This window comes from Micropterus salmoides, unplaced genomic scaffold (genome assembly GCF_014851395.1).
Source record: "Micropterus salmoides isolate LMB-PRFRI ecotype aquatic unplaced genomic scaffold, ASM1485139v1 Ms_hic_scaffold_20, whole genome shotgun sequence".
NCBI classification, from domain to species: domain Eukaryota; kingdom Metazoa; phylum Chordata; class Actinopteri; order Centrarchiformes; family Centrarchidae; genus Micropterus; species Micropterus salmoides.
Genome location: NW_024041151.1, coordinates 26,691,521 through 26,715,494, shown reverse-complemented (window position 1 = coordinate 26,715,494; position 23,974 = coordinate 26,691,521). Strand labels below are relative to the sequence as shown.

At 39.5% G+C, this 23,974-nt stretch overlaps 1 long non-coding RNA gene across 1 annotated transcript; it reads left to right on the top strand.

The window, feature by feature from the left end:
• The first annotated feature begins 1,877 nt into the window (after positions 1–1,877).
• Positions 1,878–17,942, top strand: LOC119914748. The gene is made up of 3 exons (XR_005446835.1): positions 1,878–2,188; positions 16,970–17,062; positions 17,425–17,942. It is a non-coding gene; the product is annotated as an uncharacterized LOC119914748 (long non-coding RNA).
• The last annotated feature ends 6,032 nt before the right edge of the window (positions 17,943–23,974 follow it).

Below are 23,974 nucleotides of genomic sequence, written 5' to 3'. Positions count from 1 at the left end.
TTCAAATGTACAACTGCAGTACTTAAATCTAAGTAAAGTAATTTTCCTGACATTTTTGTGTTACTTTACTTTTAATAGACGCATGTAAGAGGTTTTATACTTCCTGTGAGTATAATCCAATCAATCTTATTTTCATACTGTATATCCGTTGTGTAATTTGATAAATTGTGTTGTATGTGATGCTCGCATTGGGTACTACTGAGACTTCATTGCCCTCTTCAGAGAAGACTCTGACTGCAACATGCGTCTTTGTAAAGGGAGAAATGGACAGAAAAAGTCTCTAACTCTGCCTGTCAGCTCGCTCTGCTCCGTTAAAACTGAATTTACCATACAGAATTGAATACGAGTGCACTCCAGATTTAGCTGCAGCCAGCTGACCGTGTGCTTCTCCCTATACCGCATTTCTGTGTCCATGCATGCAGCAAACTGAAAGCACTGTCTGTCGGAGCGTCTACGTGAAAAGAGAAGGAAGACATGGCTGGTAGTGTCTTCAGAGTTGTTAAACACCTCAGCGCACTGAAGGAAGCCATCTGACTGTGTGAGGAGCAAGCTTGTTGATGTCTGCAGGCAGAGAAGGCCTAGAGCTCTCCTGTCTGACTGGTCCACCAATAGGAGAGAAGATGACCCCTTGAGACACAGCCCCTCCTCATTTGCATAATGAGGCAGAAATGCATACAGAAATGTAAAAAGGACAGGCAGAAATAAATACCATGGGTGAAAATAAGCAAGGTAAAAAAATACAAAAGAAGAATAAAACAGACAAAAATATTAAAACACACACATAAATAAAAACATTTAAAAAATAAGTAATTAATAAATAAAGATGAAGATTATAACGGACAATAAATAAATAAGGTAATTATTACAAAGGTGAATAAGTAAAGACAACAATTAAAATATATACATTTATGTCTCCTTGTATAATTTAATTACTACCTACATTTATTTATTTACTTTATTTTTTGGTGTATTTAATTAGATGCTTATTTATTTATTGAGCATTTATATATTTCTGTATTTATTTCTGCCTGTGTCAGGATCGGTCCTCAATAGGGTTGAGGATTTACCCCTACATTTAAAGTAGTATACTAACATATTATAAAAGCAATCTTCATAGTAAACGATCAGCAGCTAGGACTTTAATATTTACAGTGATGTAGTGTAAAATTCTGCTTCTATGGTGAGATGCAGGTAGTGTGCCAGGAAAAGATCTAAAAAGCCAACAGACTAAAACAGAAATACACAAACAGCATGTGTTAAACATCTTCATGAGCCACACATGACATTACTGCAGGAGTCTCAGAGGGCTCAATCTGAACAAAAATCATGGAAAAAATAAAAAGACAAAACCCAATAAACTCTAGAGGATGAAGTTATTTAGATGAACCAACTCAAAATTAACTAGACTAATCAACGAATTGTACTGCCCAGCACTAGTAGCAGGTGCTGCAGCTTTATGGCAAATCATTGCAATTAATTACTATCTCACATGTTGTAATTGACAGCATTAATACAATGACTATTTTGGACATTTTAAGTGCACATGTATTGTACCTGATAGTACACTGAAAGCCTGGCAAGATTAGAGAGACACGTGTCATTCGGTCAAGCAACAATTTCTTGTTTAGCTTGAGGAAAATTCGTTGCTCCAGAGATGTGGTTGTTCTGTTTCTCAGGCCAGATGAAATCAGTCACATTAAGCTGATTTGTGGAGGGCACGTTGACCTCTATACGGGATGCGATATTTCTTTTATTTAAGTTGACAACAATGTTTTTTCACACCTAGTTTTCGTTAACGATTATAACCTTGGCCCTGACCCACCTTGAAGTCTCCTGATAAGTCCATCCAAGCAATCCTTCTGTCCCTTCAGACCCTGTGACGGCCCCTGCACAGCGTTAGAGTCTCTCTTCACTTCCAGCCTTGGTACCAGGCCTCGTGTTGCAGCCTGCCTCCATCTTCAATAGCACTTCGCACTCAGGTCTCCGCCGCCTCAGCTCTCACAGGTGAGCAAACATGAATATGCTCGCAGAAGGTTCCCAAGCATTTCTTGCACTATCTGCAGGAATACATTGTTCACCGCAAGCAGTTCCAGCCTCCACCCACTGGTACCTCATCATTGCAGCTCTCCAGCCTGCCCCTAGCACATAATTTCATCTGGATCCCTTTATGGCAAGAAAACCTACGCAGGTAAAAATCTAATGTAACCTCTCTCCTCACATTAAATGTTTGTATCTGTCTTCTCACCTGGCATACACCTGTCCAGTGAGGATTTTACCACCGGCTTTATTTAAGAAATGGGTAGACACACATATAGAGCCCCTAGTTATCTCACTTGAGCCCTCCTATGGTTACTCCCAGCTATCGGTGCCATAACAAAGTCCTCTCTGCTATAAACATTACAAATCATCAGTTCTTTCACAAGCATCTAATGCAGCGATTTCAGAACTGTAGTGCTGCCTCTAGGGGGTATGCGACAGGAAAAATGTTAATAGTGGTCAAGCAGTGTAACAACTACAACAATTATTTTTTTTGTGGAATTTTTCATGAAAGGAAAACCTGAATTGAAAACTTTCCTTTGTAAATTTTATTTAACATTAAAAACGTTAGTATTAATAGTTAACTCACCAGAAAGGGCTACTCACACACCTCTTTCCCTCTCCCTCTCTCTCTTCCTTCTCTCTAGCCTACTTACAAATCCTCACATTGATCCTCTTTTTGTCCATGTTATCTGTTTATGAGGCTTATGAGGGTGCGATTTGTAAAAAAACAGAGAGGGGGATGTTTTGAAAGTTTTGGGGGGGTTTTGTCATGAAGATACCCCCCACCTCCCTTCACACGGTTTGGCATGCAGGTGAACTTTGGATTGATTACAAAGTTTAACCGAGTAAAGGCTTTACTGCCACCGTTAATTTCTAAATCGCGATGCAGAGGAGACGGATGCATGCTGTGTTTAAGTGCAGTAAGTGGGTTAGGGGAGAGTGACTGATTTAAAAGCTGTCACTTTGAGTGAAACCCTGTAGCAGTAACTTCGGGAATGTTACATATTTGTATAGCACCTTTCTAGTCTTTTCGACCACTCAAAGCGCTTTTACACTTCATCTACCATTCATTGAGCCTAAGTGCTCAAACAGAAACTAACATTCACACACTGGCAGAATTCGGGTTTCGGGTTGAACCGCCGGCCTTCTGATTAACAGGCAAACTGCTCCACCTCCTGAGCCACAGCTGGCCCTGTTCACTTGTGTAACAGGAACACTGCACTTCGTGTCATCATATAAACAGCTCATCATATTTTGATGCTTATTGTACCTTCAGTAATATCGGCTGCTTTCTCTTCAACACACAGCTCCGCTGCTCACCGGAGCAAAGTGTTGATAGGTATATACAGTACATTTCCTATACATATACATACATATATACATGTGTGTATATATATATATATATATATATATATATACCTAGAGAGAGAGGGAGTCAAGATGTAGAAGGGGGTGCGTTGCCTAAAAAGTTTGGGAACCACTGGTCTAATGTAAGATAAACAGATTGTCTGATACATAATTTATTAATAGTATATATGCAGAATTTTTATTTTATATGTATGTATATATATACATACTTTTGTGCCTTTTACACAATACAGGAGCCACAGACTTTAAACAACAACCACATTAGCTTTCATCAAAATCAGAATAAGCTTTATTGTAAAGTAGGTTTATACATACAGTGTATCTGCTTTAGTGACTTGGTGCATAACAAATATATATATATATATATATATAAAATAAACAATAATCTAAATACAAAATTAACAAGATATACAAAATATAAAAGAAAAATAAAGGCTATATGGCAGTTTCCTGCTAAAGTCTCCTTCTTATCTAATTTACAAACATAAAAACACGCCTTGTCCTGCACTGTAACTTGTTAAACGGCCCACCAAAAAAAACAATTGACAGGGGTAAAGTGCACGCTAATGTCAGTTTGCAGGCTAGATAGCTAATTAGCTGCTCAGCCACAGCACATTAAACAGCATGTTAATGCACCAGCAAATGTCATTTGGGTCTGGTTAGATGCTGGCGTAGTCCTTACTGTTCAATACCATTAACAATGCTGTTGTTAGTTACAGGGGTTTTTGTATATTTTTTTTACATTTTTGTACCATAAACCAAAAAGAACTTGAGGATATACAACCTTTATTTAATCAGGTGATCTCACTGAAATCAAGATATTTCCTGCTTACTCTCCCTTCTGTTTGAATTTTGCGTTACTCTCTGTATTAGATGCACTTGGCTTTTCATTAACATTATGTAGTCATTAAATCAGGTCACTGCTACAACATTACATGCTTCTGGTCATTGCAAGCCTATAGGTTCCACACTAGTCATTGTTGACTGTAGGTTTATCCGATTGCTGATAATTGTACATATTAATACACTGGTAATGATGTCTATTTTTATCTGCAATTGTTTCATATTCCTTATATTATAAATACAAAATACATATAACAATGTGTATTGTGCCTTACTGTATTTCTTGTTTTCATTTAGGCATTTAAAATCTTCCATACATAGTTCAGTATACAACGGATTATTTGGGCCACTGTTAAAAAAATAATCTAAGATTACGAGTCATAATAAGAGATTAAGTCATGATAAGAATAAACTCGCAATATTTTGTCCTAATGGAATAGGTTGCTTCGAGTCATATGTTACCTGACAGTCCATAGGCTGCTGAAACCCTACAGTTATTCAGTGTTAGTACTGCAGTGTCACGTCTCCTCAGCTTCCTCCTCGCTGGACCGTCTCCCTACTCCAGGATGCTCATTATGAAGCTCAGAGAAGGTATACCTAATAGCCATTTTGTCACATCCATGTGAAATTTGTAGCTGAAAAACACTCATGCAGACAATTTTATGAATAAGGGGAGACATAAATTTACTTCTTGTTCAGTGTGAAAGCACCTTGAGCAGCAGAAGCTTTAGTCAAAAAGCACAAAGCATTTTCTTAAATTATATATATTTCAGCATTTTTCCTCTCTACCGCATTACTTTGGATTCTATGCAGACAAAATCAAAGTCTTCTGTCAGGTGACTCACAAAGCTGTGTTATGACATAATATACTTATATGTCTCATTCCTAATATATTCTCTGACATTCCTGCTCTACAATCTACAACAGCATTTTTGCACAAAGAACATTGTCGCTCCACTCTGAGCAGTGAGAGCAGCTCAAAGACTGTCAGATTTCTATCCTGATGTTTCCATTCAAGCTGCGACCTTTTTAAACTGAATAAATGCTGCAAAAAAATGCGCTTTGTCTCCTAAGTGAAAATATACAGCAGCATAAAACAAAAGGAGAATTCCAGTCTGCACAAAAGTCTATACAAGAGGCTCGCTGAATAAAACATGAGTGAGAAAAACAATGTCAGCTTGTGACAGCAGTCACAGAAAAGTAAACAAAGGAAATTCTTTTTCTTTTTTTTTTTTTGGTAATACCTTTTGTTAGACGACATTGTCATGAAACGTCAAAAAACAGCCTCTCAGGCAACAATCAAATTCCCCAGCATGTGCCACAAAAACCCATTTTCTTAATTAGTTATCAGCCAATAAAACAGCAGATACTTCAAAGATCAAAAAACATGAAGAGCCAGGGCATTTTGTTTATGATAATAGCTACCGTGAGAGACATTTATATGAGACAAAGAAGAATAACATATCTGCACTGTATTCAAAGGTCCCCAGGAGTGTCCAATTAGACAAATATGAAGCTGAGCACGTTTAGAGGTAACAGTCTGTGACACTCAGCCACCTTCTAGCTTGTAAAAATGGGAGAAAAGGTGTGAAACAAACAGCCAATTAATTTAATTGGATCTTTTACACTGTCAGGTGCAAAAGGTCTAATTCTACCTGAAACAGTGTGAAAATTAAATGTGTTTTTTTATCATTTTTTTTTAACACAATGATGTTTTTAAAAAGTATTAAAGCCATTATTCTACAATTGCTTCTAATATTAAGAAATTATATTGATATTTTTAAGGTGTCTGATTTTTGCAAGACATGCATGTTGACTGTCGTCTGGGTTCCTTTCTTTAAGTCCAACTGAACACATTGTATACAGCACCCTGCTACACAACACAGGAGCCACAGACTTTAAACAACACCCCACGTTGTCTTTCCTGCTAAAGTCTCTTTCTTGTCTAACTTACAAACAAGGAACTTTTGTCTTGTCCCGCACCGTAACTTTTTAAACGAGCCACCAACACCCCTTCACCGCGATGAAGTGCTGTTTAATGTGCTGCCACTCAGCTACAGCACAGTAAACAGCATGTTAATGCACATGCAAATGTCACTTGGGTCTGGTTAGATACTGGTGTGGTCTTCAATACCACTAACAATGCTGTCTGCCCATGACATGTAGGCTACAGCAAATCCTGACTGCCATTCTTAACACAGTTCCCAAATACGTCCATGGGTTCACCAAGTTGACTTAAAGGGTCTTAAACTACAGACCAGTGTTCTTTGTGCAGCCTACATACACACTTTACATCACAGGGTGCAAGCAAAGAAGTTGCAGTTTAAAAAAATGTTTTTACATCTTTGTACCATAAACCACTGAGAACCTGAAGATATCCTTCAATTAATCTCACTGAGATCAAGATACAGCATTTTGCAAGAGAGATCTGAGTACAGCAGAGAGAAAGAAAAACAAACATAGCCAGACAAGCAAAAGTACATACACCATCAGAGACAATCACAGACATCACTAAATAAATTTGTTTAAGTCTTTAAGCTTAAAATCAGCCAGCTGGATGAGACATTCAAGTTTTAATGCCCTCTGTAATTCATTCCATTTATAAGGTGCAAAGTAGTGGAAGGCAGTCTCCCCAAGTTCAGTATTAAGCGAAATTAGTAAAGTAAAACTGTTAAATAAAAGTTAAATAGTTCTGACATTTAAATAATTAAGTGATCAGACAATCAAAAAAAATCTGATCGGGGTAATAAATTGGAATTGAGCTTTAAGGCTTTCAATGTGAACATAGCTTAAGAGAGGTTGGAGTGGCAGTGGCTGTTTCTCAAGATTTAAGCCAACATGTGATGTGGTTATTAATGGCAGATTCAGGGTCAGTTTTTAATGATACATTATTGACATAGTTGGTGCATAATGAATAATCATAGGTGTGTCCAGAATCAGCTCCATACAATTGAAAAACACCAGCAAGGGAGCATCCCACTATAGATTTCAGGCATTATAAGCTTTTCCATCCAAGTGTTAAATAAATTACATTTTTGAAAAGTGTTAAACATAGGAACTGCATTTTCACAGAGTCCCTGGTGTTTTGCGATGGATTTAAAAAAAAAGAATCAGAGCATCATATTTTAAGAATCATGCACACTGCTGATCACTTGTACTAACTGTATTAACAATGTTTTGGTCCTCAGACCTTCACACTATAAAACTGATACATTTGTAACATGAGAAAGTGAGTACAAGCAATCAGCTGCGGGATTCTTTAGATTTGTCATAGCCTGGAACTTGCCACAAGCCATAATAACAATGTGTGCCAATTTATTTATAATTTGTCCCGATATCCTATACATTTTTTCTTACCGTTACTGTTTTGGAAATAAGAAAACATTGTTAAATCTGACAAAAGTTTCTCATTTGTTCACATGCACAATTTAAGATCTGTGGGGACTACAGTTTCATAAATTAGGCCCAATGACAAGTAAACTGGTTGAAACTAAATAACCACCTTCTGGTGGTACGGCTTCACAAACCAGGCAAGTTCCAGTTTACATCCATGTCTGTCCAGACTCATAATGTATGTAGTGAATAACTGGAAGAAATTGAATAACAACCCATAAATATACATTGCTGAAATGGTTAATGAAGGAGTATCATAGGTTATTGGCTAAAAAGGTACACATATACTTGATTACTATGTACAGATGGATTCTTGTAGAGTAGCTGCACAAATTTTCTCATGGCATTTTAGATGCAAAGCCTCTCTGTGAGCTGTAGGTGAAGCTCACTCAATCACTCACAAGATAATAATTAGCTTGGCGTGCTCCAATACGCTGTTCACAGTCATGTGATTGAGATGACGCTAATGCAGGAATTTACAGGCAGAATGGACGTTGTATGCCACTTTACATCTGAACATGCTGTCATAATTAACACATTATTTCATGAATTATGGCCAAAAATATGTTCAGGTTCACAGTGAGTAAGTTGTGCATACAGTTCACTCCTCTTAAATGCAAGAGATTGTTGCACAGCATTTATCTGAATGTTGCTGATTTACACACCATAAACTGCTGGGTGGCAGCAGAGAGAAAATGGCTTGTGGTACATCTGACATAAAATGCACCAGAATGAGTTGTTGAGCATATAGTTGGAGGAGCCTTCTACAACACATGGAGTGTGTAATTTAGCTAGCTAGAATGGAGAAAGAAAATGGAGAAAATTAATGCAGTTTGAGAGAAGCCAAAGAGCTTGGACCTGAATGGCTGACTTCACAATTCAACAACAATGCTAAAGGCAGAGGAAGACATTATACTCGTTTTCAAGGTGCTGGTTAAGTAAAAGGGCTTGCATGAAGTGACACCAATACTTTTATTTGCTATCCCTGCCTACTTATTCACACGACAACATCAGACCCAGCATGGATTCAGACATTATTGAATGATTTAAAGCACATATCAGGGAAAAAAAGCCTGAACAAACTAGGAAAATACAATGTGACTAGCCATGTTCAGGAAAGTAAACATACCTGTCTTACTTCCTGAGAGGAAGAAAAAACGTGATATTTCCTGAACACTTTTTTGTAGGTCATGGTTGTAATAGCTTGTAATTTTTCTTTATATTTTATGAGTCACTTTCTAGTTGAGATAAACTACTAATATTTCATTTCCGTGTTTAAAGTAAGGCAGTTATCAATTTCCATTAAGGTCTGTGCACATCAATAATCTGTGCAAAAGTAGGGACATGAAATGAGTTTTTCTCCAACATCAGTATCAAATGTTTGGATCAGAGTTCTTTTATTAACCTTTATGGGTCAGCTACATGAATCAATATAAAACACAGAAACACTGAGTTGATTAAATCAAACAGCGGGACGCAGCTGTCAAGTTCTATCATTTCCTGTGGGTCTGAAAGCACAGGGGAAATCACTACTGCTAAAACCACCGCCGTATCCACTGTCTCTCCATGTGGATGAAAACCATGTAAAAAGAACAAACAAAAGAGAAAAAAACAAGAGCGTTCTATGACCTTTACATGTCAAAGCCAACCTTCAACATCTGAAGAATAGTTTTGAAAATACAACATTCAATGGGGAATAAAAGGGATTTTTTCACTTACTGCTGAAAAAACACTGATTTGCAGATATAAGAATTTTATCCAACAGAAGTGAAGTCCAGTTTAGCCTCTAGATTGTAAGAGACAATAAAAGAGCCACAGTGTTCTCTGTAGAACCTCCAAATATACAGTAAAGGATGAGCCAGAGATCAACACAAAACAGTTAAAAGGGTTGGGGGTTTACCTAAAGAGGCTATATGTAGATTTTTGTATGAAATTAATACCTTTTTATTGTCTATTTGTGAATGGGTTGTAACCTCACATGAAAATGAACCATTTGCCGGCTTTCTCAGTTACCTCTGACCTCTGCATGTTGCTTCCTATGTGAAGAAATCGGATTTTCTGCGAAATCCATTGCTTTACATAGGCTGTGATGTTCATGCATGAGCCTCTTGCCTACTGATTCTGAACACCACTCAGTGACAGCACCGTAGCTGATGAAATGGAGTCCGCTAATGTCGGGCACATGTAGGCCGTTCGTTATAAAAGAATAAATTAAAAGGGTGTAACAAAAAATATGTAGAGGGCTCGCCGACAACGCCACCTAGGGATAGCTACCCTGAGCCCTAGGACTCACAGGTTCTTTAAAATCAGGGTTGGAGCAGAGCAGAAATAAACCACAGGAGCTAAAATAAGGGTAATAATTTATTACAATTAAAAATGTTTATACGTTTAGAACAGCCTAACAAAAATCCATCTGATGCCACAGATAAAAACAAAAGCTAAAGAGAGAAATGTTCCATAATTTGACAGCTCCCGGCATGGCAAACAGTCCTTCTGGGGATTCCTCTGTCCCACGGCCCAGCAGCTCCACAGGTCGCTCCGTCTGCCGCGGTCCTCGCCACTCGTCGGTTTCTCCGGGCGACATTCGTACTGTTCGCCCAGGCCTGAGTGGAATCGCGTTGGCAGACACTGGCTGCTGCAGTCGTCTACTCGTGTTGCTGCTGTTGATTTATGACCTCAGTAAACACTTTCATAATGAGTTTATGATCATCAAGTCTTCAGTACAGTGTGATGTTCATTTAATAAAGTATGATCCCATTTGGAGGAAAATAGACGATTAAGCAGGGTATGCTTTAGTGCGGGACCTTGTAATTGACAAGTAACTACCATGGCAACCTGTCAATCAGGCTAGAGACGACTCTTATGCACTACAGTGTGTAAATTTAACCAGCACTGTCGAAAAAGCTCATTAGAAGTAGGCTGTAAATTTTTTCCGTTAAGTTTATTTTATTTTGTGCTTGTTTTTCGCTAGCCAAAATTAGCATCCCGGTTAAAATCACTTTTAATTTCAAATACAGATGTGCCTTGCTAACCAAGCTAGCTACCACCACTGTCTTGTACAAATATTGTCACGTCCAGTGCCTGGTTGCAAGAAATCAAGATGGCGATGGCCAAAATGCCAAACTCGAGACTTCAAAATGGTAATCCATGAAGCAATGGGTGACGTCACGGTGACTCCATATCTTTTATACAGTCAATGACCACAACACAGACTCCAACACAAACTGCTAGTAAGGATAAAAATGAACAAAAAAGTGTTGTGTGCTGAAGCCTGTTCGGCCAAACAAGAGTCAGATCAACGTCAGGTGAAAACACAGCTAACATTGGAAAGGTTTTGGTCATGGAGAGACCTCCCTTTATTGACATAAAAACTGACCCAGCTTTCATCCTATTGAACAGGTAAACTAACTAACAATCCTGCAAAGCAGTAATATGTTTCAATATTGTGATTTTGTGCTTTAGTTAGTTAGATAACGGTAATGCAGACCAGTTGCTAACATTAGGCCTATCTGCTGTAAATACTATAGTTAAAAAGTTATGGCTTGCTACATAATTTCATCAGCTAATGTGATTCATATTATTATCCTGTGTACCTTTAAGTGTTGATTTTAGCCTACAAGAAATGAACAAATGTTTATTCTAGCCTATAGTGATGAATGGGAGGAATAGCCTGCTAGATTAGCATGGATCTGGCATTGCTTGCTCCATAACGTTTAATTTAGATTTACTGTGGTTTTACCGATACTCAGGTACACAGCATCTGACTAATAGCGCAAGACAACAAACAATACAATGGAAGACCCAATCAGTAAGTTACAGTAATATCACTTAGTACGGTCTAACTGTTATACTAAAGTGTTGCAACAATCTCTTTTGTCTTTTTTATTGTTCTAATTGTTTTTAAACTGTTGTCTGTGATATCACAACTTTCCCCTGCAGTCACATTAAGTCAGTATGCTCTCTATGGAGCAGCAGTAGAAGGACAAAAGCAAGGGTGAGGTGGTTCTTCCTGAGGATCCGCGGGAAATAAAGTCTCTGCTGTGCCTTCTTTGTCAATGCTTTGGTGCTTATGCTCCATGTTAGGTCCTCCTCTATGTGCACGCCCAGGAACCAGAAGTACAAGATCCCCCCCACATTTTCCCGCTGATGAAAAGGGGCTGAATTTCCATTTTATTCCTCCTTTAGTCTATCAGCTTCTTGGTTTTAGTGGTATTGAGGAACAGGTTGTTATCCATGCACCACACAGACAGCTGCTTCACCTCGTCCCAATAAGCGGCTCATACAGTGGTGTCATCCGCAAATTTAATGATGGTGTTGCTGGAGTGGAGTCATGGGTGTACAGGGTGTAGAGTAGGGGGATCAGCATGCAGCCCTGAGGGGAGCCAGTGCTGAGGCTGAGGGGCCTACTCTTCCTCTTTGGGAGCGATTTTACAGGGAGTCCTTAATCCAGAGGCAGACTGAATAAGGTCCCTTACCATTCTGTAAGGGAGGATGGTGTTAAGTGCAGCCTGGTGTAGCTGAGATTATGTAATCCATTTATTATGTACTTTGCACAGGTTGGAAAATCTGGAATTCCAGGCTAATCTGACAAAAATCACATCCCTGATTGCTTGTTTTTTACATACCTGCTGCATTTATTTCTACAGTGATTTTTTTTGTCTCTGATGTTAGTTGCGGCACAGCATTCACTTTAATTACAACTGTTAAATTTTCCTACATTGACCTGTCTCATAATGTTAACAAAAGTGAAAAATAATGTGTGTATCTGCCCCATGATTCGGATCCACTTCAAAATGTAATGGGTTCTTCCTTGACCCATGCAACACCCTTCTTTCAAGCTTCATAAAAATCAGGCCTGTAGTTTTTCCATAATCCTGCTGAAAGACAAACCAAATAACACCAAAAACATAACCTCCTTGGAGGAGTTAATGAGTCTGAGCGAATCTTTGTTTTTGTTTTTGTTTTGTTTTTTGTTTGTTTGCCTGATTAAATGACCCTGCTGTCGTAAGAATATTGCATTCTAATTGCCTCTCTTACATGTTAAGCATCATTTGGTAGGGCAAATAAATCCGTGTTTACACAAAGTTAGTGATGTGTCCAAAAAGTCTGTTGACAAAGGGGATGGTTACAATAACATATTATAAACAATTATTCATGACCATTTACTGCACAGACTGTGCAAAACATCCTTTGACTCCTTCTGCAAAACGTCCTTTGACTGTCATTGTACTACAGTACATGTATTTATGCAAAGGAATTTATAATGCCTTCTGCTATGCTTTTGAGGGACTAACAGATGAGTCCAGGTAAGTGATTTTTTTTAAGATACAACATTTAAATTAAACAGATGTGTGTTCACACCTCAAGTTCACATGTATGTACTTTACAGGAGGCTCTGTACTTATTCCTGTGGATACCAATTAACACCATAATCAGTGCAATTTATCCCAGTTAATTACAAATTCACACCACCTCAATGCAGGTGGTGTCTGCCTGGCACTTCTTACATTAGGTAAGAAGTGCCAGCAGGTATATGCAGCAGGTATGTGTGTGAAAAAAACAGTAGGCAACTAGTTGGTGGAGATGGTGTATGTGGTCTAACACAATTGAACACTCCACAATTCCAGGATACATGTCACAACTGTTGCTGTTGTTGTATTAGTTTCTCTCTGGCATTTGATACAGAACTTCCATCCATCCATCGTCAACTGCTTATCCTACGTACAGGGTCGCAGGGTGATACAGAACTTGTTTTTGTTAATTAGCATTTCATGGTATCCACTTTTACTTTTTCAATTTGAAGCCTAAATCTCTCTCTGCTGAGATGATGGGCCTGTCCAGTAGGCGAATGACAGTCCTCTTGTGTTTCTCCATCTCTTTCGAGCTCATCTGCTGTCTCCATCTCTCTCCTATGTCAATCCTCAAGCCTTTTCCACATTTGAATATAGGCCAGGGAAACTGAGAAGTTAAAGGAAATGTGTAACATAACTAAGGTATTTTAGAAGTTGTTATATAACAATAAATCTAATACATCTTAAACAGCTTCGGTTTCACTTTAAGACGACCCTGAAGTTAATTGAAGAGTTTTCTAAATTACCACCAGCTCCGGATGGAAATGATGTTCCATCACACTGATCATGACAGATCCAAACCTGGCAATATTATGTATTAAGTGATGTATGAGGAGAACCAAAAAGAAGCCTAAATAAAAAAAAAAACTTTATCCATACCATTATCAATACTTTTTTGTTATTTGGAGTTGTTGGAAAGACTTGGAAAGACTTTTCCGACTTAAAGACAGTTGAAGGTAGTGAGTTTTTCCTTTTACTGCTGCATTGTTGACATGCTTTGGCATTGCAGCGTTTCCCCCCTTTCAAGAAATTAACTTGAATCATAAATGGCATTTCTCTTTCTCCTTATCTTTGGCTTGTAGCCAAGCCTTTGACCACTTTGCATGTTCAGCCTACCAAACGAGAAATGAAGCGAACTAAGGCGTTAGAACGGCCTACACGATATGAGGAAAATCTGCGTCATGCGATAAGATTGTTATATATTGAGATGATGAAATGACTTGTGATAAACAAATAATGAAGTGTGCAACAGCAAAGTTACAATATAAACTCAATATCTGACATCACAATACTGAGTGAGGTTTAGAAAGAAGCTATAGTTATAAGCTATAGTTTGTGTTTAATGTTAATTAGCTCATATACAGCCTCACAGAGCTCCTAGCATGGCTGTAGACTTTGTGTTGTTTTCACCTTTAAAGTCATTAAGACATTACATGGGTCATCTGGAGACATCCTATTATCAATATCCTTCATGTAACAAATTCTACAGTGTCATATTATAACCAATTTATACCAAGCTATCTAGGACCGTGTTACATTTTAGGATGGTCTTGGATTAGGGCTAATTTCTTCACAGATCATCTATAAGAAATGTAAGTGTAGCTTGACAATTTGTTGTCGATTAGTCGTTTTGCAGTGTGTGAATGAAAATGTTCACATGATATCCACCAAGGTTGCTCATCCAAGGTCAGCATGCTTTGTGTTGCTCCACTCCCACCTGCTAACACCGTCAGCTATTGCATATATACAGAAAACAGCCCAGACAAATTCTGTGTGATACCTGCACAGATCAATTCAACAGTCAACATGTGGTCCAGATAGAGTTGGTGATAGACACACATGGTTCAATGGAGATTGAGAAGAGGGCGATTGGGTTTGATATAAGATTGATATTATGCCAAAGGGGAGATGCAACCTTATCAATCAGAGCCTTTGCCCTTAAATTGCCTGCCATACCCCAATCCCAATGGGGCATACACAGCGACTGAAGCTTTGGTTTCAGATCCCAGATCAGTTGTTTCCCAGTTACAGATTGTCCGGCATGACGCATTGATGTCTTTAGCTTCTGGCTGCTGAAAAATGTTTTCCTCCCTATTGCCCTGCTGCTGTTTCTGTTGCACCATGGGCAGACATAAATGAGATCAAGTGGGATCACTATGTAACAGCACATTGCAAAGACCCGAGAGATAAGGTGTTTCAGCACAAAACGCTCACATTTTTCATTTATTTTACTTAACATGACATTACCCTTTGAAATCACTACTTATTATATGTAATGAAACTTTAACGTTGCCCAGGGGGTACCTGAAAGAAAAAAGTGACATATAATTTCCTGCCACTGTAATCACGGGAAATCTGAGAAGAGGATAGCTTTAAAAAAAACATGAATGAAGTATGGAATAATAAGGATTTAATGACCTAATACCTACCATTCAGCTAAGCTATTAGGATTTGATTGACCTCATTTGAATCAGCAACTATTTTAGATTAAGGAGGTCAATATATATCTCTTTTGATGTGCAGAACCATCAAGAATTCAGTATATTGAGCTAGTTGGCAGTGCTATACACAGCATGGTAGAAAGTACTAGAGTTACCTTTGTTTTAAAGGTAACTCTAATCCCAGTCATAGAAGGAAGTCGCCAATAAAGGGTATGTGCATGATGTCACAGAAAGCAGTTACACTCACTGAGAGTGGCAGAAAGACGAGCAGTGTTAGCTTGAATCAGCTAAAACACAAACAACTCATCTAAAATGGGAAAGAGCTGGCCCACTGGTTCTTTGTTAGGCAGTAAGGATCACTGTTGAGTCCAACTGCCTTTAATTTGAGCAAATAATCACTCGTTTTACTCCCGGTTTGCTAAACGCAGCCATGGTAACAGTTTTTCCTCTCAGTCCAGCGTGTTCCGGAAGGGGAAGTGAGATCAACGCATACCCTCTACACTGCAGTGACATCTCACTTGTTAACACCAACACGCTTTTTAACGCCCTGGTTGCCCCTTTTGTGTCATTTTTAGACGTTTACGGCTCCACGGTCGAATTAGCAACGCTTAGAAACAACAAATATGCAATGTCCGGTTACATTTTCAAAATTAAATGCTAGCGTTTCGAAACATCGCGATTTTGAAACGGCACATTATTAAAGTTGTGAAACGTTGCAGTTTGGTTAGGTTTAGACACAAAAAAGGACTTGGTTAGGTTTAGGCAACAAACCTATGTGGTTAAGGTTAGGAAAAGATCATGGTTTGGGTCAAAATACCTACGCATGTCAGTAATTTCACTTGCCTGACTTAAATAAAAGTATTTAAAGTTGACTTTTTGTTTCACACGGGACATGAACGCCGCTCTCCTGGTTCAAAGTCCAGGTTCTGGCCCTCCATTCAGCCCAACCACCTCCTTACGCAGTCTTTTCTGTTAAATATCATATACCTACCTTTACCGTCAAAAACTGACACTACAGGGCTTCCACCACTGTGTTGAACCATGACGCTATAGCGATCCCCAGTGCGTTGAGTCCAAATGTGAAGAGTCGGGGAGTGAGCATGGGTTTGATCAGTATTAACATCACTATTTAATCACAACAAACAGTACGCACAGTATCTGCTTGTTTCTCTTCATACCTGTAGGAAATAGGGATGCTGAGGTGCTGATTTTAAGACACCTCACCTGTTTTTAAACAACATTAATCAAGTTTTTTTAAATTATTATTGACTCTTGATAGGATTTCTCTCTGCATCTCTCATAAATAAATAAAAAACTTGATGCAAGACATGCTCTCCTCGAAATAGTAATTTGCATATGATGTGTTATTTTCCACAAAAAAAGTTCCATGTATGAAAATGCAAAACAATATTTTTTTGGCGGTCCAGTCGTAACTATTAACTAGTAGTTTAACTACTGGACCACTATGTCTCCTACTTTACTGAAAATTCATGACTGACTTTCAAACTAGTATTTTCAAAATTCTGCTTTTAGGTGCACATGTTAACCTTTCTCCCTTCAGCAAGTGAATATGAAAACAGCCTTCAAGTGTCAAACTCTGCGCATACATCTTTCTGTCATCTAACAGTAAGTAAAAAACAGTTTTCCTTCAAATGCAGTTTTCAACCATCAGGAATGTGAAATTGTCTTGAGTGAGGACTCTTTGCTAGTATGTTCCTTCTTATTACAGTAATAAGCTGTTTAATGTCACTTCTTTATTACAACTTTTACAATAAGTTTGTCAAATATAGCCACGTGTTTCTTGTTCAAGAGAGGGGGCGGGTGGGGATACTGTTTGGTTGAGACCTTAGCAACCCATTCTCAATATTCCCACTGTGTCCCTTTAAGAAACACATTTACCTTACAATTCACTTTGTGATTGTGGTGCAATGGCATCTCTTCAGGGGTTCAATGTCAGTTTGACGAGGATGCCCTTTTATAACTAACAGGCCACCTCAGCGCCGCAAAACGTTGCAAGAGGATCTGGACACAACTCATCACCTGCATAAATTCTGTTGTTGTGACTACAATAATTTGGAGAATTCCCAGGCATCACTGCAAAGGCCGAGCCTCACATTCAGAGAATGTCTCCCCCGGCGGGCAGACTTTCACCTCCCCAACTTCACTTCTGCTTGTTTACGGAAACTCGACTGAACAACAAGAAGAGAACGCGAGTGGGATGTATTAAGAGGGTTGTTAGAGATGCAGCTGGCATCTGATGGGAAGTAACAACACTTAAACAACACTTCACTTCGACCCATTAGATCCTACACAACTCTGAAGACCTGGGCAATGTAATGAGAGCAACATGGAGGACCATATTTATGGGCTGATCTATCAAACCAATGAGCAACAGAGCTATTAGCATTGATAGCACAAGGCAGCGTTGCTTCGCTGGCCTAATGGCAAAAACCAATGTAATGTTGCATTAGCGTTCGATTTAATAAAGAAGAGTTGTTGAAAGCATTGCCATGTGCCAATTACTTCAAAGCCTGCTGGTCAGCTCTCTGCAATTTAAGGTCATATTGCAGCCTGTGGGGACAATCAGGAAGTTCAATCTACCATTGGACCTCGCTCTCATTACAGTCTCCATCTACACAATTTGACAAGCAACATGTCATGTAATTCATTTTCTTTGACGTGTCGGCTTTAGGACGGGATCCATGTGTACTAAAACAAAATTGGACACTAGCTGTACACATGTTAGCCCTATGAGAGAAACCGGAGAATTGGGCACCACAGTGGGCAGTGTTCCATTTCTGTCCCACAAATTATGCTCTCTGCTTGACTCTTCCTGTTCTGGCTTCCAACCCTCCATCTCTGTAATTTCTCCCTTTATGTGTTTTCCTCAGCCTCTCTCACCCCCTCTATACATGCCTCTATTCGTCTTTCCATCTTGCCTCTTTTTTCTCTCTCACACAATGGCAGCCTCTCGTCAACCCCCGACCATCCTCTTTTCTGTCTTGCTCGTTCAAGCATTCAATGTGTTTCACCTCCTTACTTTCCGTGATATCTTCATTTCTGTCTCTGATATCTTCATTTTTTCTGTCCCTTCTCTGAACAAGCGCTGAAATGTCACATCCTGCTGATAGACCCTAATAACAGTGTCCACTCTGACTGCATGACTCTCGATCCTCCAGGTGTGGCACACGATCATTAGAGGAGGCACATAATTATTGCAGGAGGGATATATCTAAGGTTGCCTTCATTCCTGTAGTTCTGTTTGGTTTGGACAAGGGAAAAAATTATACATTGTTGCCTTGTAGCATAAGACTGATCTGGGAACATCACACTATGTGAGCCTGAAGAAGCAATGAGCTTAATGCATTGCTCACAATAAAGGTAGTAAAGTCAGACCAGTGTGTGGTAGTTTGTTTTTTGATTTTTCATAGACTTATCCTGCTATCTACCAGCACCTGATTGTTGTCGCTGTGCTTGGGGAATTTCTTGTTTCAAGTGTGCAATACAATTGAGCTTTTCTGAGTTGCTCAGTAAACAATAGAGTAGTAATACAGATGTTGTACTGGACTGTCGTGGTGAAGACTGAGCTAAGCATAAAGGTGAACCTCTCAATTTATCAGGATGTGTTCCAACTCTCACCTATGGTCATGGCCAGGGGTTGCATAAGACATATTGCATGTTTAATAGCATTTCATTTTCAAAACAATTCTAACACAATAGTATTTAATACACAGAACTTGCAGATTATGCATTTAAAAAGGCATTCAGAGAAAAGATGAACAGAGACGCTTTTCATGTCATCACGTAAAGCAGAGAATTATTTCTACCTCCTTGCTGCCACTTGCTTTCTTTGTAACATTAGCTGGCACTGGCTGAGGATCCACCGCATGTGGAAATATAACCTACCAATGCGATGGCCAAAGCCAGCTAGACAAAGAGGTTATGCATGTGCGATCAAAGACAAGACTACTAGGCAATTGCTAATTAATATGCACCACCCACAGGACAGGGGATCTACTACAGGTGGTATACACAACAGGTCCTCATATCTAAATGACGAAATAGGTAATTTGTCAATGCATCCAAAAACAACATATATAACTGTTGAAAAGTCCTAGTCCACCAACAGGCGTACTGTACCTCAACTACATTACATAAGTCACATGACATTTAACACATGGTTAACAGTCGCAGTTTGGTTAGGTTCAGGCAATAAAACTACTTGGTTAGGTTTAGGAAAACATTGTGGATGGGTTACAACTGGCATAGTCAGTAGTGCTATTAAACTTAAAAAGCTAAATAAGTCAACACTGAATTAATTTAACAGTGGTTTCGAACACCAGTCTCCTGTGTTAAAGTCCTGAGTCTGACCCACCCACCCCATCCAAATCCTTACAACTTCCACACTCTATCCTACATCACCTGACATCTTGCTTTGCTACTGTCATATGGCCGCTAGAGGCCCGTGGCCTAACAATGGGGTGGTGATGGACCAGTGGGTAAGACATGCCTCAGGTGTGAGAGACCCAGGTTCAACTCCCCACTGTGACACATCCACCATTGTGTCCCTGAGCAAGACACTTGCTCCAGAGGCGTCCGACCTGTGACATGTAAAGCAATTGTAAGTCACTTTGGATGAAAGCGTCAGCTAAACGAATAAATGCAAATGTAACAATAAATATGGGTCATAATAAGATGCAACCCATACAGTTGTTTTTTTGGTGAGGACGGGCTGGGACTACAGTGTGGCATGTGAAATACTTAACATCATGGTAGATTGCTCTTAGTCTTAATCTGTCAAAATGATGGGGGGCCTTTCAATTTATTTCCGTCATTGTTAACAAAACAATGACGGAGAATATTCAGTTACAGTGACCCCTGGTCATGACTTCTGAGTAACGAATAAAGGAATAAGATCGCAAATATAAGCAGCTTAAATGAGTTTCTTTTACAGTGTGTGGGCTCCCCTTAGGGACAGGGTGAGGAGCGCAGACATCTCAAAGGAGCTCAGAGTCCAACTGCTGCCTGTTCCTTCTTGTTGAAAGGAGACTGTTGAGGTGCTTTTGGGCATCTAATTAGGATTCTTCCCTGAGGAGACCCCAGTACAGACCCAGAATGATGGTATTTTATATTTTATCTGTTCTGGGAGCACTTCTTAGGGTCCCCCAGGAGGAGCAGGAAGATGGCTGGGCTGTTCTGTTTAGCTTGCTACCACTATGACCTGGACCTGGATAAGCAGCACAAAATAGATGGATGGAAAGATAGACGGATCGATGGAGCTGTGGTAACCACAATGGCTGAGTGTTTAAGCTTGTAACATCTGTCAATCAAGCAAAGAGCCCCAAAACATACCACTCTTTATTGAGATTCTTTTTCTGACAATTTTGCTATTAATACTCGAGCAGTAGAGCGTGACAGGGATGACATAACCAAAGTCCCCAGACAGAATAAAATGCATCATCACACAATTCATTGTTTGTATCTTTTGACAGTCGTCATTACTTATGCAATGCCATTTTTAATGGCTTTTTGCTCGTAGCCTCATCATTTTATAGGCATTGTGGGCCTATCAGAGAAACATCGAGGGAAGAGGGCGCCCACTTGATATCCCAGAAGAAGCCATCACTCACTTGACCATCACTGCAGAGTCTAGGCAGCATGTCTCACGTGTGCAATTAAGGGATATTAACATCTAGTCCTACATAACAGACCTTATTATCTTAATGGAACTTCTAATGTGCACAACCAATGTACACATTAATAAAAGCCTCATACTGAAACAGAAGTGTCGCATTTTTATGAACCGTGAAATCTGTGCCATGTTTCGGCCAAGAATTATAGCATTAAAGAAGAAGAAGAAAGACCCTAGCCTGCTCACCCCCAAAAAAGTCAGACTATTCTACCTTAAGCCAGAAGAAAACGTACAATAACCTCCTCCATTTCTGGCCTCCTCAACCCCACTAATAATTTTTGTACACTCCCTAAGGTTTTGGATAGCATGTTGTGAGTGGAGAAATCATATTTATATGACACGTATCTGAGTACATGCAATACAGTATGAAAGTCAGCACAGCAGGTGAAGATCTGCACAGGATATGAAGCTTCCACTGGCTACCTCTTTCAGATGACAGAAGCTGGCCTGAACCCATGAGATCTGAGGCCTTCCAGTCAGAAAAAGGTGAAAAATACCCGTTATTTCACACAGCTTAAGGGATAATACTTTGTTTTATTCGACCCACAGTCCAAAACCCAAGGATATTCAGTTTACCATCCTATATGACAAAAGAAAAGTAACAAATCTTTACATTCTGAGAAGCTTGAAACAGTGAATGTTTGGAGTTTTGGGTGGAAAAATGACTAAAGGGTTATTTATTTTCTGTATCTATTTGAGTTACTTGATTATTTTACTAATTGTTTCAGCTCTAATGCAAATACAAGTCACAGTCAATTCTCAGCTCTCTGTAATTCATGTTAATAAAGTTTCTGGGCCTCAGCATCTAAATGATCTTGTCACTTTTTTGTTTTAATAAACACACATCAGAAGTTGAACTATAGTACAACACCTGTAACACACCCATTTCACAGATGAGAGATGGTTAGTTCAGGCTAGCCTTTTAGCCTTGAAGCTATTGTGCACTCCAACATACTTTAAACTGCATCCCTCCAGAATAGACCTCATTGTCAAACAGCATTATTTGCACTGCAAGGCCAAGCTAACGCTGTGACTTTGTTGAGGGATGCCATTTCAGGAGGCTGTGTTAAATGGAAAATGTAGAATGCAGCAAGCAACACTAGCGTGTAGGTCCCAAGGACTGAACGATTTCTATTCCTCATAGGCCATTGGGAAGGCTGTTATGTATGGGTGATGTATTTTGGCTTTTATTGTTGTATTTGAATGGATTCACAGAGAGATTGGAAGCCTTGAAAGGGGGATTCTTCCCTCAGAAATAATGCTTTCAGCGCCTTGCAGGTTTTGGTGTTCTGAGGGAAATGGCTGCATCGATTTAACCAGGCCCGACTAAATTCCAGGGATGGTCCCAGTGGTGCGTCCTTCTACCGCTGCTTTCATCTGCATTTTCCCTCTCCGGCTGCATCTGCATGCTTTTTGAGTGAAATTAACGCAATGTGACGACTGATGTGCCACCAGGACCCCGCTGATAGCTGCCAACCACCTCACCTAGAAGCAAACTGCCGAGACGGGAAGCAGCAGGCATCCTTCCCAGCAGATAAAAACACAAACATGAATTGTTATTATTATTATCCTATCTCCCGTCTTTCAAATCGGCCCCAACTATTCAACCACCGTCCCTCGTGGGTTGTCAATAGAGGAGCCAAGAGCCGGCAAATCTGTCTGTTTATATACATCACATCAAGAGCAAATATTAATGCTCAATTTCCTAGCAGTGGGCCATCCTATAATGCATTTATCCTCTGCAAATAGCAATGTCACGCTAACTCTAGGGAGAGGCGTCAGCTGAAATGTTATGAATAACTTGATCAAATTACACAGTCGGAGCAAGAGGGGAATAATAAGGCTGGTGCTGTGGGTCTTGGCAGCCCTAAAGGGCCCAGCCAGGTTAAGGCACCCAGCCAGACACCATGCCTGGAACTAAATGAAGCTGTTAGGAAATGCTACAGGTCGTTCAGAGGCGCACACCGTGCTCCCTCGGGGCCCGCCATCTGCTGACACATGAAATACCAAGACAAAAGTACTTTAATACTTTTTAAGAGAAGTTGGACTCTTTGGTCACCGGGGGGGGGTTGTAAGTTTTTCTCAACAAGATTTAACAATAAACGAACAATAATATATGTAACATGGAGCACATCCCTGTATACACCTCTTCTAAATGCCAGTCCCCCTCTGACTGGCCAAAAACACTACATGTACAAACCACTGAATGTGGACACCCACGGGCACCGTGTCTTAGGTCCAATTAAGTAAAATCTTAATGTTAAAGCTTCCAATGATATTGTAGACAATGGTGCGCTTCCAACTTTAATGCAATGCATAGGGCTAAAAAGTCAAGAAGGAACAATAAATTAGTGTTAAGTATTCTCTGACCTTTCATTTTGAAAACACCACATTTCAGTCATGTGAAACCACAAAGATATCCAAAGGCGAGGTTTAATAAAGTACTGTAGTGATTTATTTTTTTTATCTGCACTAAGTCATTATGTTTCAGCAAAATAGTCCCCTAAAACTTTTTTTCTCCTCACACTAATTCAATTATAAATCCAATATCTTTTCTCCCTATGCCAAATGTCAAGCTGTGCCTGAGTTATTCCTGACTACGTGCAGAATCAGTTGGTTTTGGCCAGAAAGATGTGAACTGAGGCATGCTGGGATACGGCTGGCCCAGCTGTGTTCCTGCATGCAGATTGTTAAAGAGATTAGCCACCCACTACATCTGACCTAAAACAAGGTCATCCAGGGCAGATACTGTACATAAACGTTAACATATGCATGTCTTCTCACAGACTGTAACTTACTGACTATGAAGAGAAAACATATAACTTCTTCCACTATTCAGTAGAATT